Source organism: Xyrauchen texanus, chromosome 42 (assembly GCF_025860055.1).
Source record: "Xyrauchen texanus isolate HMW12.3.18 chromosome 42, RBS_HiC_50CHRs, whole genome shotgun sequence".
NCBI classification, from domain to species: Eukaryota; Metazoa; Chordata; class Actinopteri; order Cypriniformes; family Catostomidae; genus Xyrauchen; species Xyrauchen texanus.
The window spans coordinates 32,177,705-32,200,671 of record NC_068317.1 but is presented as its reverse complement, the minus strand read 5'-3'; the positions used below and the strand labels follow the sequence as shown (position 1 = coordinate 32,200,671).

Here is a 22,967-nt window from a genome sequence, read left to right as displayed (position 1 = left end):
TATTAATGGTTATTGAGTATCCAAAATGGATGTTGTGGTTTTATATATATATATATATATATATAGTATTCACACGAACATGTTCCTTTGCGTTCCACTAGAGGCCTCTAGAGGTGGTTTATCAGTTATTGTTTAGGCATGGTTAAGGTCAGTGTCTAGCTGGTGTGAATATTTCTGTTTGCATTGTATCAGTAATGGGGCATTTGTCTCCTTCCCTTTAAACTTGAGGACAGAGATATCACTATGACATTTCTGCTGAATGCCTCTCTTTGATTGAGAGGAACAGCTTGCATGATCTATCGAACCGTGTCCATTAACAGAGCGCGAATTACCTTTCTGTACAGAATATGCCCTTTAATATTGACTGTGGGTGTTCTTACATGTATACCCCAATAGAGTTGAACGTAATAAAACCCCAATAACATTTAGGATTTCCCCTCTAGCTTTTTAAGGTTTTACAGAAATTTTATACTTAAATGTTTATTTCTTGCATATTGAAATATCTCAACTTCTATATTTTGGTTTATGCCTTATGCCTTATAAAGTACATTACCTTGGGATTCCTTTCGTCACATATTCAGTATCTGCTTAATTACTCAATCTCTTGCAGCAACTATAGATCTCACAGATAATTGCAGCAGTTTTCCAGGAGACTGACAGTTGAGTAACTTGAAGTAACTTGAAGACCTGCTGATAAGCGAGTGTCAAGACTCTCAGTCTAACAAGGAGTCATAATGCTACCATGATGTCTAATAGTCTTAAAGTGTTAATTATGAAACCCAACAAAAGCACCTTTGTGTGAGATCCTTCACGAGTTTACTGATGGTCAGCTGCCACACTTCAGTTCCAGTAATATGCTTAGCAATGACTTAACGGGGTTGCTGGTTCTTCTTGCTACATTTTGAAATTTGGTAAGCATAAAACAAAGAGTGAAACTCCAAAGGCGTTTTTACTTTTGGAATTTAAAAAGGGACTCTTTTAACCTATACATGTTAGCTACGGCAGGAGTTTTCAAATGTTTTGATGCCAAGGACACCAGTGATCCCCTTGCGAGAGACCCCCTTCCTAAAATCTTAATGCAGGTTTATATTTTCATGCATAAAGACCAATTTTGTGGCTACTAAACTATTGGAACCAATCAGACAACAAAAGGATATACATTTACCTCAGCCTTTGTGACACTTATTTTTATTTGCCCTTGAGTATAAAGATAATGGTGTGAAATTCTTCCTGAGTGCTTCTGACTGACTGAGGACAGCTTGGGCACATGGTGAGATCTCGACTGAAGCAGATGCTCTCTTTGTAATTGCCACCATGCACACAAATAATAGCACATGGTTACAGAAGTTGGCACACTTCACTTTACTGAAGTTACATGTCTAACAGAGGGAGAAGAATGTGGTGCTGGTCACAAGGGGTATTGTATTATTAGCTTCCTTAATGCAATTAAATAACGTTGTTTAAAAGTCTATTCACTCTTTCTCTTTTTGTTATATCAAGGAAACAACTGTAATTGGAAATGACGGTAATTTAAAATATGAATATTACATTTGAAAATAGTCATCTCTTTTTTTTATTAATAAATAGATCCTGAGTGGAGTCCATATGACTTTAAATCCAATAAGCTGTCAAAGTTTAAGATACTCCAATTTTGCCTCACTATGTAAGGAGAACCAGCAGTGTTTGCTTAACTTTGTTTTTACCTTGTCTTGTCTAAAACTGTCAGTAAGAAACCTAGCCATTGATGCCTTAAAATAGCATTAATCCTATATGGTATCATTTAAAAGTGATGCATAGTTGTTTTCCTCCCCTCCATCTCTCCATTCTCAGCTGCTTAGTGTTGACTCCACCTTTAATCTTCTGCCCCTCATTGATCTGCTAATCACATTGTATTACATCTACAATGTCAAACACACACGCACACGCACACACACTGCTCTTGCCTTATATTACCTAGACAGATAATGATGAATTTGGTACTTAAAAAGTGCCTTTTTCTATCCTTTTTCAAATGCAAGGACAATGGAGAAATCTCTTCTTTTGTAAGGTAAGAAATCATCTTTAAATCAACTAAAGTATTTTTTGATGCCTTGCTAAAACTACGAATTGTTGTCTTTAGAGGTGAAATCATCTCTGTACAAATGTACAAACTTAACATATCCAAGGACGCCAAACCTCTCCGTCCCGGGTGTCATTGTATTCACTCACACCCGCCCCCACAGTGGTCCGACGATATTAAAATGCTGCCCGAACATTTCTGTGCCACCACAGACTGATCGCTTGCCCCTGCCTGGCCACCCCTTTGAAAAACTCCTGGCTCCGCCCCTGAACATTTCCTTGTCACATTTAATGACCCCCACGTCACATATAATGTAATTTAATAAATAGTGTTAAATTTAGAGGGAACTGTAATATAAATTGCATATTTTGTGTTTTCTTGATGATGATGGAACATTTTTATTTTTACATTTATAAATAGTAGGTCTCTCTCGCTCTCATTCTTACTTTTAATGTGCTAGATTAATAAGCATTCTGTAATGGATAATCATCAAGTCTCAAATAAATCCCTGAGTAGCTTCTTTATGATGTAGAATATAATATATGATTTCCCCCAACGTATTTAAGATGAATGCAATGGCATCTCAGTGTTAAAAGAACATAAAAAGTGCAGAAGCAGGGAGTCATTTGCACATTATTTTATTCTACAGAACTACAGGTAAGGAGATCATGTGGAGTCACACTGAACAAGCCTTTCAGAAAGATCCATGTGAGAGCTTCATTCTTCATTATGCCCTTTCCCTGGAGGTCTTGCATCCAGGTACTGACCAGGCTCAGCCCGGATTATTTTCAGTAGGCAACCAGTCTTGAGCTACATGGTGATATGTCTCTATGTGATATATTTCCATAGAAGACATAGAAATAGTTATCTCAAATGTACTGCCGCCTCTGCAGTTCTCTTGTGGGACTTCACCTTCAGCTGCAATTTGTCCACCAGGTCCTGAAGACGATATGGTCACAGGGTATAAAGTGACATCACGGTCACCCATATGCTTTTGATAATGATAGTATGAATACAAAGGCATTGATTTATATGTCAGAGAAAGTGACCTGGTAGGTGAGCTCCTTGATGCGTCTCTCATATTTATGGATTTCTTTGACAGAATCACTGGCTTTTCTCTGTTCCATTTCCACCTCGTTTTCCAGCTCTCTCACCTAGCAAAAAGTAAAAAAAAAATTTTAAAACGTACCAACTCCAAAGTGCTAAAAACTGGTATTAAATCATTATAATGATCTTCAAAATGTATTAATAGAACTGGGTCTCATAAACTGACCCTGACTTCCAGTTTCTGGACCTGCTTCTTGCCTCCGTTCATGGCGATCTGCTCAGCTTCATCCAGACGGTGCTGCAGGTCCTTGATGGTCTGCTCCATGTTCTTCTTCATGCGCTCCAGATGAGCACTGGTGTCCTGCTCCTTCTTCAGCTCTTCTGCCATCATGGCAGCATCAGTGATGGCCTTCTTGGCTTTTTCCTCAGCATTCCTGCACTCCTGCACGGCCTCCTCAACCTCAGTCTGGAGCTGAGAATTGTCTCCATCCAGCTTCTTCTTCTGATTCAGCAGGCTGGTGTTCTGAACATTAATAATATACAGTAGTTTATAGATAACATTAAGTACCAAAAGAGGGTTTAAGGTTTGCCTTACCTGAGAATGCAGCAGCTGAACCCTCTCACTGACGTCCAGCAGTTCCTGCTCAGCCAGTTTCCTTCCTCTCTCAGTCTGTTCCACCAGAGATCTCAACTCATCCAGTTCAGCCTGCAGCAGATTGTTGCGTCTCTCCACAATGGCGATGTTCTCTTTGAGATCATCATTACCCCGAAGAGCATCGTCCAACTGCAGCTGGGCATCCTGTGAAGCACAGATTTGACAAATTAAAACACTGCATAATTTTGTGGGATTTCATTTGGCAACACAAATTTTGATTTAAAGATATCATACTTTGAGATGTCCATGTAGACCCTTGAGTTGTTTCTGGGCTTCTGCTGCCTGCCTGTTTGCTTGGCTGAGCTGAATCTCCATCTCATTGAGGTCTCCCTCCATCATCTTCTTAAGTCTGAGGGCTTCAATCCTGCTGCGAGTCTCTGACTCAAGTGACCTCTGCAGGGTATCCACCATTCTCTGCTGGTTTCTCTTGGTCTGCTACATCTCCTCATCTTTCTCAGTCAGTTTACGTTCAATGTCATCTTTGACCTGATTGAACTCAAGTTGGGCTCTCAGTATCTTGCCTTCCTCATGTTCAAGGGAACCCTGCCAAATCATATGAGTTCTTAATCATGATTTTGTCTCTTTCTCCTTTGGGGCCACTATTAGATATAAAACATGTTGAAGGCCCATTATTTAACAGTTTGAGTAAATGGCACCTAACACAATTAAGATACCTCCGCCTCTTCCAGAGCAGCTTGAATTTCAGACTTTTCGTTCTCCAACTGCTTACGAACTTTCTCTAGTTCATGAATGTTCTTTCCACTCTCACCAATTTGCTCAGTGAGATCAGCAATCTCCTCTGTTTTAATCAGCAGAAAAGTTATGGTAAATACTTAAAAAAGCTGAGACAAATATGCCATTATTGTAATAGAATGCTCAAATAACTTAACAACACCTTGGAGGTTCTTGTTCTCTCTCCTCATGGTCCCAAATAATCCAGAGATTCCTCATAAGAGTTCTTAAGTTTGAACAGTTTAGTGCTCAGGCTTCCTTCTGGGAACTTTCCAGCTCACTTTGAGACTCCTCATTCTTCTGCTTCCATTCAGCTAGGACCTGTATGACAGAGTCAGAGATAAACTTTGATTAACTATATTTGGGGATCAGGGTAAAACTGAAAAGAAAATGTATTTATTTAAAAGTACTGCATCTTTTTTCACATTGTCAAAGTTACTTTGCTTCTTGTCCAGAGCAGCAGCAGCAGCATTGGATCTCTCCACATCAACCATGAGATCTTCAATCTCATTCTGGAGCCTGTGCTTGGTCTTCTCCAGAGATGAGCATTTAGCATTAACCGCTTCCACAGCTTCTTCTGCATCTTGAAGACGCTGAGCAAGTTTTTTCCTTCATGAATAAACAGAATAAATTATTAACAAAATTGAGATCTTTAAGATCTCTCAAAGTTTAAATGCTATATTTTTTTGTTCCATACTTGCATCCTCCAGCTCTTCAGTCCTCTGGATGGCATCAGTTTCATACTTGGTTCTCCACTGAGCCACCTCAGAGTTTTCCTTTGAGAGACTACGCTGCAGCTCAGCTTTGGCTTCCTGTTCCTCCTCATACTGCTCTCTAAGCAGATCAGAATCATGGCAAGCAGACCACTGCACGAGTCAGGGCATTCTTAGCCTACATGATGTTTTGAAATGTCTTGTTAAGAATAAAGAGAAACACAATAGACACTAGATAACATATACTTTGAGAAAATAAATTATACCTTGTATCCTCCTCTAGTTGTCTCTAGAGATCTTCAATCTGCTGGGTGTAAGACTGCTTGCCTCTTGTCAGCTGAGAGACCAAGGAGCCTTGCAAGTTCCCCTTTTGATAGTTTACAATGAAAATGAGTGAGGCTTGCTGTGACAAAAGTTGCAGCCACAATGTTGCACCAAGGGATTTAGTGCATTTTCCCAAAGTCAAACAAGCTCCCCCATGTCTCTATAATGTGTTCTGTAGCCTCAAACCCTGAAAGTTCTTAAAGGGCACACAAAGGGTCTTGGTACATTGCGAGAGTCCACCCCATGTCTCTGCAATGTTCTGGTGATGGAAAATTGCTGGATCATGTTGCTAGAGTGCTCTAAATATTTGCTAGGGCATGGCAGGAGAGTTTCTAGGGTGTTACTGAATGATTCCTGTGGTGATGGGGGCATGGCTGAGCAATGTCTGTGTAGAATGAGGCCAAGAGAGTGAGTATGGTAAGGACGGACACCTGTGGGAAATCACCTCTAACAGCAGTTTTGTGTTTGCAGCAAGAGCATAGAGGGCAATCCAGACCATCGAAGGAAAGAGAGTTGCACGCAACAGTGTGTTCATGACTGTGGTTATTGTATAAGAAATAAAAATGCATGTTGGTATGTTACCAATCTCCCAATTCCTCCTTCAGAATGTTTAAAAGGTCTTGCCATCCCCCGGATACACCGTTATGTGGTCCTTAGCCAACTGGGTCACCTCCTCTAGTGACGTCGGATGGTAGCACTGGACACACTCCGGAGTCCCCTTCGGCAGCTGGGAGACAAACTGCTCGAGCACCATGATGTTGATGACGTCGTTGGCGTCACCCTCCTCTTCAACCAACAACCACCATTGGCAGGCATTGCGGAGCTGTCGTGCGAAGGCAAACAGGTGGCCGAACTCCCTCAGCATCAGTGTGCAGAAATGCTAGCGCTGCTGTTCCAGGCTGGTCAGACCCGTTGCAGGACGGCTTTCTTTTAAATCAGACTACTCCATGAGGTTTGTAAATGGGTGTTGTTGTGCTCTGAGTTGGGCTTCCTCAGACAGCAGCGGCAGCAGATGGATAGCCCACTCCGACCGTGGCCGTGTGCTCGAAGAGCTCCAGGAAAACCTCTGGGTCGTCCTGTGTTGTCATCTTCGAGAGCATCACATGGGGTCCTGCTGCCCTTGGGGTTGTGGCTGAAGCCCCCTCATGGGACAGCAAGCTCTGCAACACCCACCGTTCATCCACTTGGGCCTCAAGTAGCACCTCGAAATGCTGCTTCTACTCCTTCCACAGCTCCATGAGGGCCTGCTGTTGTGCTTGGTGAATGTTGGTGAGGAACTTGAAGACTTCTTCCAGCGGTGAAGACTTCATTGCAGCATATCTTTGCTCTGTCCTGAAGTTTCGGCACCACTGTGACAAGGTTCTTTTTAACTCTCAAGGAGGAAGCAGGAGACAGGGAACAATCCAACGTATGTTTGTATTTCTCAGACAATGACCACACACATGAACACACTGCTGCATGCAACTCTCTCTCCTCCGGCAGTCTGGATTGCCCTTTAAATCCCTCTCCGCTATCACTGCAAACACAAAACAGCTGTTAGAGGTGATTTCCCACAGGTGTCAGTCCTTACCCTACTCACTCTCTCGGCCTCGCTCTCCATAGACGTCGCTCGGCCATGCAACCATGACCACAATTGCTTATTGGTCTGATTGAAATTATAATTTTACTGTTAAGTTTATGGTATTTTTAACATTGTTCAACAAATCTTTGTAAAAATCATTGCATCCATATTTCTAATAAGTTGAACGATTTGAATCATCATTGATATCAATAGCAAATACACCTAGCTAAAGCAAGCACAACTCATTTGAACGCAATTAAAATATTAACAATATCACTCCTAGAGTACATGATGGTACCATGTGATAACACATACCATTCTCAGTTTGCAGCTTTGCTTTTTGCATGGTAAAGTCATTGATGTTGCATTGCGCCTCTTCATATTTAGTCCGATACTCACTCATCTGGTCTTCAAGTGTCCTGCAAATTTTTTCAAGGTTTGACTAGGTTTAGGAGAAGTTAGAATACCAGTTAGAAATACAATTATGGGGATAACTTGGTTAAAAATATGAATATCACACAGACCTTGGACTTGGAAATCTGCTCCATGTTGAAGACCACATCATCCAGTTCACTCTTCTCTTTCTCAAGCTTCTGCTTCAATCTCTGAAGGTTGTCAATCTGCTCTCCTAGATCAGACACACTGTCTGCATGTTTCTTCTTCAGTGTAGCAGCAGTGGCCTCATGTTGCAATTGATGTGTACTTGTTTGCCTTTGAAAAAGTCAACACAACCACAACCTTATTATCTAAAGCTCATAAACTTGCAGATCATTCTTCTCTTGGAGCATGGAAACCATCTTCGCTTCAAGCTCCTTTCTGCGTGCCTCAGATTTGGCATAAGCTTCCTTTATTTTGAGGATATTTGCCATCTCTTTGTCTGCTTCAGCAGATCTTAGCAGTGGTTTGATCTTGAAGTATAGCTTCATCCAAGGCCAATTCTTGACCCCCATGAAGGCACGTATATTCCACTGGATCACCAGCAATGAATCTCTACAAAAATCATTTTGAAAAGTAATATAGTGTTAAAGCTAAGTATTAGCTATTTATTTTTTATGTATTAAGGCAATCTATTTGCTAACCTGCACTCAACAATCTTTTGGAACTCAATTCTTGATAGAATGCCACGGGCTCTTGCTTGTGTACCGGTAATGATGAGAGCAAGACGATCATCTCGCCTCTCTTCAAGGGTACCCAGGAGAACAGCCTTGAAGAACACCTTAATAAGAAACAAGAAAATTTAATTTTAGTCAATGTATTAAACATGTATTTTTAAATTCATTTTGAAACGTGATTTGATACCTTAGTATGGCCAAATTGTACTGGCTGTGGTCAATGTCCATAGATCCTAGTAGTTTTTCCTCTCCTTTCCTGCTGTCAATAAACTGTCCCTCAGGGATAGCAGAAGGGTTCAGGATGCAGTATCTATCACAATAAGGAGATTAATAATAATTTGTGAGATTCACATTCAATGAACACTTTTGAATAGATGTTTAAGCTCATTTTATGAAGAAATAAATGAAACTTTGATGCAAAGTTAAGTATACCTCTGAGAGTCTATGAGTCTCATTGGGGATCAGGCAGCGCTCAAAGTGAGGGTGAGTTGACTTCAAATTGGTCATCAGCTTATTCAGATCGTCTGGAAAGAAGAGCCCTTTTTCTTCTTTTCCTTTCCACCTTTGCCTCCTTCTCCACCCCTTTTATAATGCAAGAGCTTGTCTAAATATGGTTGCAGGAATTTTAGGTAGAGTCGAGTTCAGTGAGGATACAGATGGTCTGGGTGACTGCTAGTGGCAGGGGTATGAGGGTGTAACCATGCCATTTTTTGTTTTGTTTTGATGCAACATCAGAAAATAATTCTATTTATATACTTTTTAGTCATAATCAAATCCGAAAATGATATTTAAACCCTAATGGCATGGAGTACTGTACATCTTTATGCCAAATGTGTAGGTATGAAAATTGAGGGGAAGAATGCGTATTTGGTGATGTTTTGGGGTCAGTTCCTAAGAACTGGAACAATCATGCCATATTTGACCACTGTGCTCATTAAAGCACTTAACCCAAGGTACTCAACCGTAGATTTCTCCATGAAAACTTTTTGGCTCACAAATGTCTGCTACATTGTAGCTCAAATCAATAGATACTTAATGTTGACTCAACGGGGAAGGCATCTGATTTTTTGAAGCAACTGATCTGTACCTTGCTCAAGGACAAGCCGAGTGTCATTTCACCATGTCTGTCATTGATGCTTTTTATCTACTCCAGTAGGCACCGCTGAATCCATAAGGGCCAAGGTCAGTTTCCAGCTGGTGCGAAGGCTTCACTCGGGCCTTCATTGTTGACACGGCATTGTTTCTTTGTCTTCACACTTGAGGACAAAGATAACCTGTGGAATTCTTAATGGCTGCTTCTCAGTGATTGAGAAGAACAGCTTGCGTGATCTCTGTGACCAACATCCATTGATGTCTTTTTCCAGAAAAAAACGATATCTCTGCCCGAGTAAAATATTGTTGTAAGAAATGGACATACAAGCTCTCCTCGAGTAAAGTTGTTAAGTTTACTAATCATGTCTTCTGATAGTTTGCGCAAGGTCCCATTTTTTCCCCAGTATTGGGGACAGTACTTTTCTTTCTGTCAAGCACTGCAAAGTGTATTGCTTGACCTCTAAGAACAGAGGTATGTTATTTTGATTGAACCTTTGAAAGTGTTCAGTTGCAGTCACGTTTCAATTAGGTTACACCCAGATCTGTGAATTTTCAACATCTGTGTTGATGCGTTTGGGGATCAGTGACTGACTGTCAGCAACCCAAAAGAGTTAGTCTTAACCCTATCCATGAAAGTGGCACCTTCAATGAGAGAACATGGGTCTCTGTAGATCATTGGTACCTTGAGAACATCTCCCAAGAACTTGCTTTATCTTCAGACCTATTGGTATGCTTAGTTGCACAACATCACTTTTCCATCAGGTTAGACTCAAAGTGTTATCTGATAAGTTAAGGGAATCTTTGCAAAAAAAGTGCATTTTAGCCACCCTAACTTTTGCTTTTAAGTACTCCTAAATTCAACTAGCACCAATATTCGTATGGCACCCCTCCCATGCTGCTATTGTATCAGATTGTTTCAACACTGCCAAGATGCCACTGTTGGGCCCTTGAGCAAGGCCCTTGACCCTATCTGCTCCAGGGGTACCGTACCATGGCTGACCCTTCGCTCTGACCCCAGCTTAGTTGGGATATGCGAAAGAGGCAGTGGTGGCTCACTGGTTAAGGCTCTCGGTTACTGACCAGAAGGTCGGGGGTTCAAGCCCCAACACTGCCAAGACACCACTGTTGGGCCCTTGACCCTATCTGCTCTTGGGGTGCTGTATCATGGCTGACCCTGCACTCTGACCCCAGCTTAGCTGGGATATGTGAAAAATAAACAATTTCACTGTATATATGCAGAAATGTATGTATAATGTGTGACAATTGATCAATTTATTATTTATTTTATTATAGTAACGATGCAAACTTGCAAATTTTCACCATGCGCAAGTTTTAGAAATTATGGTGTGGTCGTGGCATATGCAATTTTTGTTGCTGGAGAACAGTTTAAAACTGTCCCATTTTAGCCGGATGTCATGTATTTGATCCCATATGGGACGCCTGTTGTCCTGTATTTTAGCGGGTAGTGAAGCTTCCTTTATTGAAGGCTTTGTGTCCCATGTTGAAGCATAAAATGTTCGGACAGTAAGACTCTCCCTGTCCTGTATTAAAGTATTCAAAATGCTCAAGTGTCCCATATTTGCGTGAGATATTCAATATTTTTATAATTTTGTGGGGGCTTGCTACCACACCTTTAGCGCATCTCTTTGGGTGGGTAAAGCCGATGTCTGTATTATTATTTGCACTGTTTTGGCCACCTGTAACACATATATGACACATGGGCGCATTTCAGAAGCTGAAAGATGTAATAAAACAGTCATTCTGAGCTCACTTTTTAAGCCATGTTTTATTGAAAATTGGCTTACAGCATGGCCATCATTATTGTTTTCCCTTCTAAGTGCCCTTTTAATGCATCATGTATGCCATTTGGAGTGCCTAACCCTACGTCTTCACTTTGCAACACCTGACAAAACAACCTGTCGCACACAACAAATGATGTCTGATCTGACCGTTCAGGCTGAGACACATTAACAAATCTTTAATTTTAAGAGGATCCCAAACCACCTACAGATGTGATGTGGATCAAGTTGTAAAAATCTGATTTTTTGTTTTTGTTGACCTGTTCAGAGTGCAAAAACTTAAATTTCAGTCAAATTGGCCTAAAAAAAAATTATGTCATTCTGTGAATTTTCAACATCTGTGTTGATGCGTTTGGGGATCAGTGACTGACTGTCAGCAACCCAAAAGAGTTAGTCTTAACCCTGTCTTGTTTGTTCCACATTGTCTCCTTCCTATTGTCCTTGAGTACAAAGATAAACCTGTGAAATTCCTACTGAGCCTCTGACGAAATGAGAGCAACTGACAAGGGACACGGAGACCTCACATAAAGCAGATGCCTTATCGGTGAAGGTCTCCAAGCACATAAATAAACATTGAGCGGTACATGTTGGCACCCTTGGGAGCCGTATACATGCTACTTAAGTTACATGACCAATTGAGGGAAGTCAACGACAGTCTGGTCACAAGACAAGTGTTTATTATTAACTGTAAAAGTTGAACATCACTACAACATTAGATAGAATCAGAAGAAACGTACTATTCAGCTGCATTTGGACAGTCTGCGTGAACATTTGTATTCTGTTTGCTTAAGGAAAAATGTATGATAATTATCCATCCTTATTCTATAGCCGCTTATCCTATGCAGGGTCACGGGTAGTGCTGGAGCCTATCCCAGCTGTCTCGGACCGAAGGCATGGAAACACTCTGGACAGGTAGCCAGTCCATCACAGGGTTAAGACACATACGCATAGACATACACATTCACACTCACAACTACGGGCAATTTAGAGTCTCCAATCAACTTGTCTCCAAGTCTCCAAGCACCTGGAGGAAACCCACGCGAACACTGGGAGAACATGCACAACAAACTCCACACATTATTGGGTGTCTAAAGGGGTCAACTAACTGCTAAGGCCATTTGTCAGCCAAATCGTAGTACGGTCAAGTTTAAGGTTGCTGCAAGTTTTCTTGTAAATCATTATGGTACTTGAGACATGTCAAGCCAACCGTTATCTTCTCACTTGTTCTTATGGTAATATATCTTTATATATCCCAAGCAAATTGTGCTGTAGTTTAAGGTTGCGTGATTGTTGGTTCCTCTGTGAACCTTTGAAGAGCTCCTCCCCACATTCAGCTGACTCCGCATGCTCTCCACCTTCAACACCAAGATATGCCAGCCTACACTGTTCCCTTCGGGCATTTAGTGCTCAACCTGCCAAGCAGTGGCTCTTCATCAAAGTTTTTATTTATGTGTTGTATTTACTATTCTTTTTATTTATTTATTTATTTATTAAGTCTTATGAGGTCACAGGAAAGGAGGGCAGTTGGGGTTATTCTTATTCTTAACAGGTGAGACCGTAATTTCTAACACTCATACTGTGACTAAAATTGATATGTGAGAAGAAGTCCTTGAGAATTTTGATGTTTTAAGCTTTAACTTATCTTAATGAATTTGCACCTCTTATTCACAGTGTAGAGGATGTTTAAAGGACACACTTTGGTTTTAACTGTCCTCCAATTACAGAGTTGTCCTATTACAGAATGTCCCCTGTTGCTCACAGAGGAAGACGCTACAGCAATAATCTACCAAGGATCTACCTCCGCCTCCCATGCCGGAGACCTAGGTTCGAGTCCCGTACGGAGAGGGTAGAACAAAAGCGTCACATTGGTGCCGTGACCCGGATGGGAGTGAGGTTTGGGGGGGTGAGTGTAACGGGAGCCAGCTGATAGATAGCTGTGCAGTGTGTAAACCTCACTCTCCTGACCTCAGCAGGTGCACTAGCGACTGATGCTAGAGGCTGTAGCCTTTAGCCTTCTTGTTAGAGCACCCGCCTCCCACGCCGGAGACCTAGGTTCGAGTCCTGTACGGAGCGGGTAGAACAAGATCGTCACATATATCTTCAAGATAACATGGAAGTTTTTATTTCAGATTCTGTCCAATTAAATATTCCAATGTATCCTTTGTCGTACTGTATATTGTGGTGAAATCAAAGCTGAAGTATCTTTTTTAATCTTTAATTAAAGTACAAACTTCTGTCTGTTAAAAATGTGCACGTCTTTAAAACCCATAACATTTACTTAAATGTCTCCACTGACTTTAATTCTGAGCTTTAGGTTCATGATACAGTTCAAAATTGCTTTATCAGTAAACTGTTCTTAAATGACAGTTTTGTTGAATTAAACTTGACTGCTGTACCTCCATTAACATTTAAGATCACCACATCATGTCACTGTGTTGAGCTCAACTCAACTAGTAGCATCGCCAAAGATCTGTCGCACATGTCACCTCTTTTCGTCAACACTCATTGGAGAAATAATCGACAGATTTGCTCAAGTTTGCCAGGTTAGTGACATTAAACTTTAAAGATATTCAGAATTTAGTTTGAGGCATGTAGCATAGATACCCACGAGGATAACTGTTAGTTCCTGGAAGTAGCAGCAAACACATGCCGCGCCGTAGAGATGCATCAGAACAAACCATTTGCGACGCACTTTTAAAAGGTGAGACGTTTAAAGAATAATATTATCTTATTCTGTATATTATCAGTACATCTAAATAAAAATAACTTGTAAATTAAAACCTTATAGTTGAGTATTACTCATTAAATTAGGAGATAAGGGATGTTATCGGATAACTAACAGATTAGGCAAGGATTGGAGCTGGATAAAGTATTGTATTTTAAAATGTAATTTACTCCTGTGATGCCAAGCTGAATTTTCAGCCTCATTACTTTTGAACTGCAGTTTATATACGAGTATGCTTAAGTTGTTTTAAAGCTGAATATATTGTGTATATGAATAAGTATTGTAAGAATTATACATTAGATATATAATATTTATAATACATAAATAATTATATTACTATATATAAATTGTAGAATTGTAAACAATAAGCTTCATTTCACTAAATTTGAACATTTCGTAACTGCTGCTAATAGTTAATAGTTCATTGACCCATTGTGCGGTGCGAGCTGGAAATCACCTGTCACCAGCCTGTCTCTGTACTATCTGAAAAGTCATAAATATGACATTAGTTACCATGAGATTAGTGAAAACAATGAACATGAGGTAACATAAAAAGGCAACAGAAACCCTAGCCTGAAATAAGTTGAGGCAAACAACGGTAATCCTCAAATATTAGCTGATTTGATCTTTAAAAAAACAACATCGCTGTAACAACATACTCATGCTACATACATATGTCGGTGTGTTACATAAATATATAAAATAAATGCATTTATTGACTACTAATTACCAGAAATCACAGTTCTGTCACTCTACTCTAACAGTTTGAAATGACCGCAAAAGCACTTCCTGGAACTATCTGAAGTCTACGTGAATCACGTGACGATCAACATTTAGAACTTCCGTTGTCGCAACTCTCTCTCTATATGGCTCTGGGTAAGCTCTAAGGTTAAAAAAAGCGCTATATAAGTGCAGACCATTTACCATTCTACTTCGTTATGTCTGAAATAATCTGTGGTGAGGTTTTGTGTGCTCTCTACACCCTGTGTCTTTTATTATGGTATGAGACCATTCTCATTTGCCATTTTGTTCAAAGGTCTGGCTATGCATCTAACTCCAGAGGACTGTCTCTGTTGTACACGGGCTGTAAATTGCTATGAAAAAGAAAGCGTTTATTAAATAACTTGCTATAAAATATTGAAGCATATTCTAATAGGAAAAAAGGCCATCCATCCATCTTCAGCCGCTTATCCAAAGTCGGGTCGCGGGGGCAGCTGCTCCAGCAGGGGGCCCCAAACTTCCCTATCCCGAGCCACATTTACCAGCTCTGACTGGGGGACCCCGAGGCGTTCCCAGGCCAGTGTGGAGATGTAATCTCTCCACCTAATCCTGGGTTTTCCCAGAGGCCTCCTCCCAGCTGGACGTGCCTGAAACACCTCCCTAGGGAGGCGGCCAGGGGGCAGCCTTACCAGAAAAAAGGCCATAGAATAATTTTAATTTGCACACTTTATTCTGCAGAACTATATGTAATGATGTCAAGAAGTCACACTGAGCAAATCTTTCAGAAAGATGCATATGAGAGCTTTCACTCTTCATCGTGCCCAAGAGAGAAGGCATCGATAGTCATGTGGAAGTTATATTTCCACACGACTATCTTTGCAATGCATCAATGGGGTGGCTGTGGCTCTGGTGGTAGAGGGGGTCGGCCTCTAATTGCAGGGTTGGCAGTTTGATTCCCAGCCTACACGACTCCACATGCAGAAGTGTCCTTGGGCAAGACACTGAACCCCAAGTTACTCCCAATGGCAGGCTAGCGCCTTGTATGGCAGCTCTGCTGTAATTGGTGTGAATGGGACACAGTGTAATGTTTTGGTTAAGCTGCAGACCATTTACCAGCAATGTAACTTAAGAGCTACTCTAAAGAGGAAAGAGAAAAGGAAAGGTAATTGTCTTTGAATGTACTTATGGTTCATCTGACATGTCTGGAAGGTGAATACTCTGGAAAATCATATATTAATATTTGCTGAGAAAGCTTCTCATATGACAATGATTCAAAATGTAACAATTATAAATACAATTCAGATTATAAAAATGATAACAGATAATTAAAATGCACTACATTCTTGTGGCAGACGAGTAAAGCATTTAGAAGACAAATTAAAAAGGGCTTTAATAGGCAACATATTTATATTTCCATATTATTGTACACAAGCTTTTCATTGGCATACAGTCCACCGAAATCCATTTTGAAACTGAATTTGTCAATCTGTCTGAGATAGATGTATTATAAGGGCTTGTCTAAGGATCCGTCAATGTACGAACTCTTTTGAAGCATCTCACTGTGGTTGCGTAACGTTATAAACAATGCGTTTTTAGGTCACTGTGTCCAGTTAAACATAGTTTAGGCTTTGAAAAACACATCTCAAGACCCCTGTATTCAGAATTGCACTCAGTCCAGGTGTTTTAATGCAAGAACCCGATCTCTTCTTGGTGCTGTCGCTAGTCTGGTTCTGTTGTCTGTACAGCTGCATGTTGCCTGCAGCTGGAGTTTCGCTTACTACCCCCTGCTGAAAGCAAGTGGTACTTCAAGCTTGAATTGCTAGTTGTGAATTAACACATTCAATCAACAGCCCTAATATTTACAGAAGAAGCTCAAAACATTTTGCCATTGCTCATATGATCCTTCTTAAATGTTAAGATAGTAAGCATACTAAATATTGTGTTAATGAGATGACACATTGGATCCAGTGTTACGGCTCTTGGCCATCAGCTTTTTGACCTGAGATTCAGCAATATCAGCTCTCTCCTCTGCTTCATCAAACTCATGTTGCAGTATATGGAATTTGGCCAGGTAAACATGGGCCTGTTCCTACTAAAAAAAAAAAAAAGGACAGGGTTTTTGGCTAAATGTATATACAGTACATGGATGCATCCACAGTATACTGACTGCCTCCTCTGCAGCTCTGTAGTAGGACTTGACCTTCAGTTGGAGTTTGTCTACCAGGTCCTGCAGTTGAGCCAGATTCTTATGATCCTCCTCAGTCTGCAGATAGACTTTCGATTATTTTGCTTTGTCTGCTCAGCCAGTTTCCTTCCTCTCTCAGTCTGTTCCACCAGAGATCTCAACTCATCCAGTTCAGCCTGCAGCAGATTGTTGCGTCTCTCCACAATGGCGATGTTCTCTTTGAGATCATCATTACCATGAAGAGCATCATCCAGGTGCAGTGGGGCATCCTGTGAAGTACATGTTTTACAGAAGAGAAGAACACCTTCTCTCACTGCCATGCTTATTCTGTTCTCCTTAATTCTGGTGTCATTTGTGCCACTAGTGGCACCAATTGGATTGCATTTTTCCTGAATCATTATTTTTGCACATTAAGCTGGGACTGGAGAAAACTGCATCAGGCAACTTTTAAGGCAACTCTTGAAAATAGTTGTTACTTAACATAAGTACCTTAGTATGTCCAAACTTGTACTGATTGTGGTCTATATCCAAAGAACCCAATAACGTTTCAGCTCCTTTCCTGCAGTCAATAAACTGACCCTCTGGGTTAGCTGCAGGATTCAGGATACGATATCTGTAAGGCACAATTCAAAAATATCTTTATTTTTTATCCAGTATACTCTGGGGCCACTGATTCGCCTGATTCTATGACTTTCTACTGATAAAGCTGGATGTTAATGGATGTACCTCTGCTTGAAATCTCCATACAGGATCCTGTTGGGGAAGCCCTTTCTGCAGATTCTGATGCCCTCCAGCACACCGTTACAGCGCAGCTGGTGCATGACCAGAGGATTCTCCATCGCCCCAGGAGTCTTTGTCTCTTTGGGGATCAGGCAGCGCACAAAGTGAGGGTGAGTTGACCTCAAATTGGTCAACAGCTGGTTCAGATTCTCCTGTTGGTAGGACTCGTTTTCATAATTTCCTTTACTTTTTACATAAATGATATACTATATATACACCAATCAGACACAATGTTAAAACCACCTGCCTAATATTGTGTAGGTCCCCCTCGTGCTGCCAAAACAGCACCAAACCGCATCTCACATACCAGATATGATCTCATCTGCTATTCTATGTGGTATATGTGGTTATCTGAGTTACCGTAGACTTTATCAAACCAGTTTGACCATTCTCTGTTGACCTCTCTCATCAACAAGACATTACCGTCCACAGAACTGCCGCTCACTGGATGTTTTGTTTTTGGCACCATTGAGTAAATTCTGGAGTCTGTTGTGTCTCTCAGGAAATCAGTAGTTACAGAAATACTCAAACCATCCCATCTGGCACCAACAATCATGCCACAGTCCAAACAAATTCCCCATTCTATTGGTTGATGTGAACATTAACTGAAGCTGCTGACCCATATTGAGTAATTGCTGTTAATTGCTGATCTTCTGTGATTTTCAAAAACTGAATTTACTCAAAATGGTGCCAAAAACAAAAAACATCCAATGAGTGGCAGTTCTGAGGATGGAAATGTCTTGGTTCTCAATATCTGCAGAATCGAGTTTCCCAGTTGCACCAAAGTGGATGCAAATAAACTTGCCCTGTTTGAAAAGATAAAAGCTGTCTTGTCTTCATTTTAAGTTAAAGCTGTTCATCAGTCATCACTGCTATTTAATTTAATTCCAAATCTGGATGAGTTGTCATTTCTGATGGTCTTGGCATTACCAAATGCCTCAAGAACATGGTAACACTGGATGATTTGATCTTCCAGGGTGCCCTAAAAACCACAATATTTCTAATTGAATCCAACTTTTGTATGCACAGTGAATGGCAATTAAACAAAAAGGAAGCCTGGATCTTTAATTTTGAAGTTAACCTTCTTATCAGTGGTTTCCTTCTGCGAAGGACTAGCAGCGATACTTGCAAAGTACTGAATGACCCTCTTGGTGTTCACAGTCTTTCCAGCACCAGATTTTCCACTTGACATATATAGATAAAGTGTTAAGCGGGGCGGCTGTGGCTCAGGTGGTAGAGTGGATCGGCTACCAATCGCAGGGTTGGTGGTTCAATTCCCAGCCCACACAACTCCACATGCCGAAGTGTCCTTGGGCAAGACACTGAACCCCAAGTTACTCCCAATGGCAGGCTAGCACCTTACATAGGAGCAGCTCTGTCACCATTGGTGTATGAATGTGAGTGTGTGTGTGAATGGGTGATTGGGACACAGTGTAAAGCGCTTTGGTAACCTCTAAGGTTAAAAAAGCGCTATATAAGTGCAGACCATTTAATAACTACACATTTTACACAGATTATTTGTTATATTAATACTAATTATTATACAGTACAAGTCAAAAGTTCTGTCTCAAATACCCCTTTTACTACTATTTTCACATTTTTGGAGTAATAGAAAATTCATTAAAACCAATCATACAAATGGAAGTGTGGGAATTATGTAGTGACCGAAATGAAGCAAACTTACGTGATGAGAATAGACTGATTTCCCCTGTCTGAAAAAGGGTCATAAGTCATTTTAAAGACCTGAAATCAATAATAGCGTTCTAGAAATGTCAAGAACACCACCTGACAGCATGTACTGGTAGGCATTGTCTGAGATGGAGAAGATGTGAGGAGGAGCTTCACTCCTCTTCTTTCCTCTGTAAGCTTCGACAAATTCCTGATTGTACACTGGCAGCCCCTTGTAGGGGTTTACAGTGACACAGAAGAGCCCAGAGTAGGTCTAAAAGAGAGAACAAGAGATAATAAGATGCTGTGGTAATAATAATAAGATCTCAAACTGTAAGTGTTAAACAGCACAGCGGGCTCGTGGAGGAAGGTGAACATGGCTATGTCCTCAATTTTATCGAACTTTCAGCCTCCTTCACAGTTACTGTCTGTAAAAAAATTAATATTACACAAAACTGTAAGTTCCTCTAATGCAATGAACTAATAACTGATATTAAATCAACTTTCTTTGCCATTAGAAGTCTCACAGGTGACTTTGTCCCCATCTTGACTGATAATGTTACTTTCACATACTCCACAGTAACAGGGACGAAACATTCTCTCTTCATGTCAAAGGGGCGAGATTGGGCCTCCAAACGTTCCCTATCAGACTTCCTGAGGTACACAGCCGCAGGTCCAAACTCTGCCATCTGACTGTCCCCCGTATTTCACAATACTTAACAAATGTTAACGTAAATTAAGCACCACTGGAATCTTCTTTCATACATATTTTCATTTAATAACACACTTTAAACTACAACCATTCCACACATCATCAATCAGAGTCAGCATGAAATATCAATATACTGTTTGGTGCAAGTTGCCACTCCAGAGAATATTGCTGTTGAAGTTGTGTGACAAAAACATAACAACAAGATGTTACTTACAAGTTGTAGATTTAATGGAAGCTTGAACCGTTGAATAAGCACTGTTGAGTCTCAGCAGTGTGTCCTTCCTCTCGTTTATAAAGTGACTATCCATCTAAATAAGGAAGCAGGCTCTTATGCCAAACTATTGTGTTGGGTTCATCGGAGGTATGACGGGATAGAGTCATTCCACTAAGTGAAGAGTCTATCGCCTGCCAACTGCCATCCCATAATGGTAAATAATTGGAGAGATGTGATTAAAACCAACATTTAAAAAAATGTGTTCGCCATCTTGGCCTTTTTGTATTTAAAATGTGCCAAAAATCATGTCCATGAGCATAAAACACAAACTTGGAGGTATATTTGAGATGTTTGGGGACATCTGAAATAGTCTTCAAAACATCACAGGCTCCATAACCAGAGAGGTAAGTAATCCTAATAAACTGTTGAGATTCAACCATCTACTGTCTTTCTTGATCTCACAATGCATCGACGTCCAGTGTCCAAAGCACTATTACCCATGTTATGACTCGTATATTGACTAAAAAGTTCTAGTTTGCTTAAAGAATCACTGATTACGCAGCTCAAAGCAATGCAACAAAAATGTGGTAAATTTGGTATTCATTGGAAATCTGGCAGAGAACTCCAAAGAACCAAACACAAGTTAGAAAATGTCACAGTTGCTGCTCACAAACAGCGCCAGCTATCTGCCAGTTGTTACAGGTTTAGACAACTTCAAAGTCAACGACCGACAGATGAAATTATTCCTTGCATCATTGGCACAGGAACGTCCCCTTATTTGTCCTTGGGTACAAAGATAACCTGTGAAATTCCTGGAAAGTGACGGCCATTGAGAGAAAATCGCAGACCGTTGCATATCCATTGAAGCAGCACTGAAGGATGGATATAAAGGTAAGCGTGATGGACTTTGTGCAACTAAAGCATTGCTAGAAAGTGGTCTGACTGTGACCTGGTGTGCATGCTAACACCGTCACAAGACATGTGAAATATATGGGGAATCTACTGTATGTTATGGGGGTATCGTCTTTCTGTCAGGTCAAACATTTGGTTGCCTTCCCAGCAGGGACTAAAACGATTCAAGGTACACAAACGAAAACAAACAAACCTTTTTAACAACTATGTATAAATAATACATACACATGCACGGCTAATCCAGAAACAAGGAACATGTTATTAGTTGTTTCCATGTCTTCACTGAATTATTGTTAGTTATGAGGTATTAATACAGATTTGAATCTGTCGGGTTTTGACTCAGAAGCAGATCTGTGAATAACTGATAATTAACTGCTTGTTATGATTTCTATACTGATAAATCCAACACGCAGGGGAAATAAAATAGCTTATTTTTGCATATTTTGGTGAGAGCAAGTGGCTGACTTTAGTCGCTTGTTTCTCTTGCGAGATTTGGCGACACAGCGATTGGCATTTCACCCACTCATTGCGCAAAGTACTGTCATTTTAAAAGAACGCTATTAACCGCTCTTTTATTTTGTTCTAACCGGAAACCTTTTGGAAAGGAGGCTTTGCTCTAAACGACCCTGTATGAAAACATTTCATTTTTAGTTCCTGCTTCCCGGTAATGCTGCTTATGTGCCCGTCAATGGCATAATCATAGTTAAATCAATAAAACCGAGTTGGCCTTTTCAGTTATTGATGTGCATTGACCATTTTAGAAATCTATTTTATTTGTTTTGTTTTTACGGCACTAATTATGAGGAATTCAGGGTTTGCCAACAAGCAAGTATGGTTGCTGCCCAATGTGACAGCCAAAGGGAAACTATTATTAGATGCATCAGCAAGTGAAGACAACTAAGAATCAAAGGTCACACCAAACCAGGTGCAAGTGTTTAACAAGTGAGATCAATTACTCTATTGATGGATCAACAATATGAGAAAGGAAACTAGTGGTCAGAGTGCAAAACTGTCTGTAATAGTAATTAAATGCATTCACAATGTTAAATGTGTCATGTTAGTCTGAAGTTTTAACTAATAAAGACTATGTTTGACAATGTCAAAGATAGTCTTGATTAGAATCAATTTAATATATATATATATATATATCCATCCATCCATCCATCCATCTTCAACCGCTTATCCGAAGTTGGGTCGCGGGGGCAGCAGCTCCAGCAGGGGGCCCCAAACTTCCCTATCCCGAGCCACATTAACCAGCTCTGACTGGGGGACCCGAGGCGTTCCCAGGCCAGTGTGGAGATGTAATCTCTCCACCTAATCCTGGGTCTTCCCCGAGGCCTCCTCCCAGCTGGACGTGCCTGAAACACCTCCCTAGGGAGGCGGCCAGGGGGCATCCTTACCAGATGCCCAAACCACCTCAACTGACTCCTTTCGACGCAAAGGAGCAGCGGCTCTACTCCGAGCTCCTCACGGATGACTGAGCTCCTCACCCTATCTCTAAGGGAGAAGCCCGCCACCCTTCTGAGGAAGCCCATTTCGGCCGCTTGTACTCGCGACCTAGTTCTTTCGGTCATGACCCAGCCTTCATGACCATAGGTGAGGGTAGGAACAAAAATTGATCGGTAGATCGAGAGCTTTTGCTCTTTTCGTGACAACGGTGCGATAGAGCGAGTGCAATCCCGCCCCCACTGCCCCGATTCTCCGGCCAACCTCCCGCTCCATCGTCCCCTCACTCGTCAAGACCAAGGTACTTGACCCCGAGGTACTTGAACTCCTTCACTTGGGGCAATACCTCCTTCCCTACCTGGAGTACGCACTCCATCGGTTTCCTGCTGAGAACCATGGCCTCAGATTTAGAGGTGCTAATCCTCATCCCAGCCGCTTCACACTCGACTGCCAAGCGATCCAATTCATTTCAATGACCTTTGAGGATTTTTAACCCCCTGTAATGTTTGGT

General features: G+C 41.0%; 1 pseudogene; it reads right to left on the bottom strand.

The window, feature by feature from the left end:
- Positions 1 to 1,882: 1,882 nt before the first annotated feature.
- LOC127635045 (myosin-6-like) lies at positions 1,883 to 19,873 on the bottom strand (annotated as a pseudogene).
- Positions 19,874 to 22,967: the final 3,094 nt, after the last annotated feature.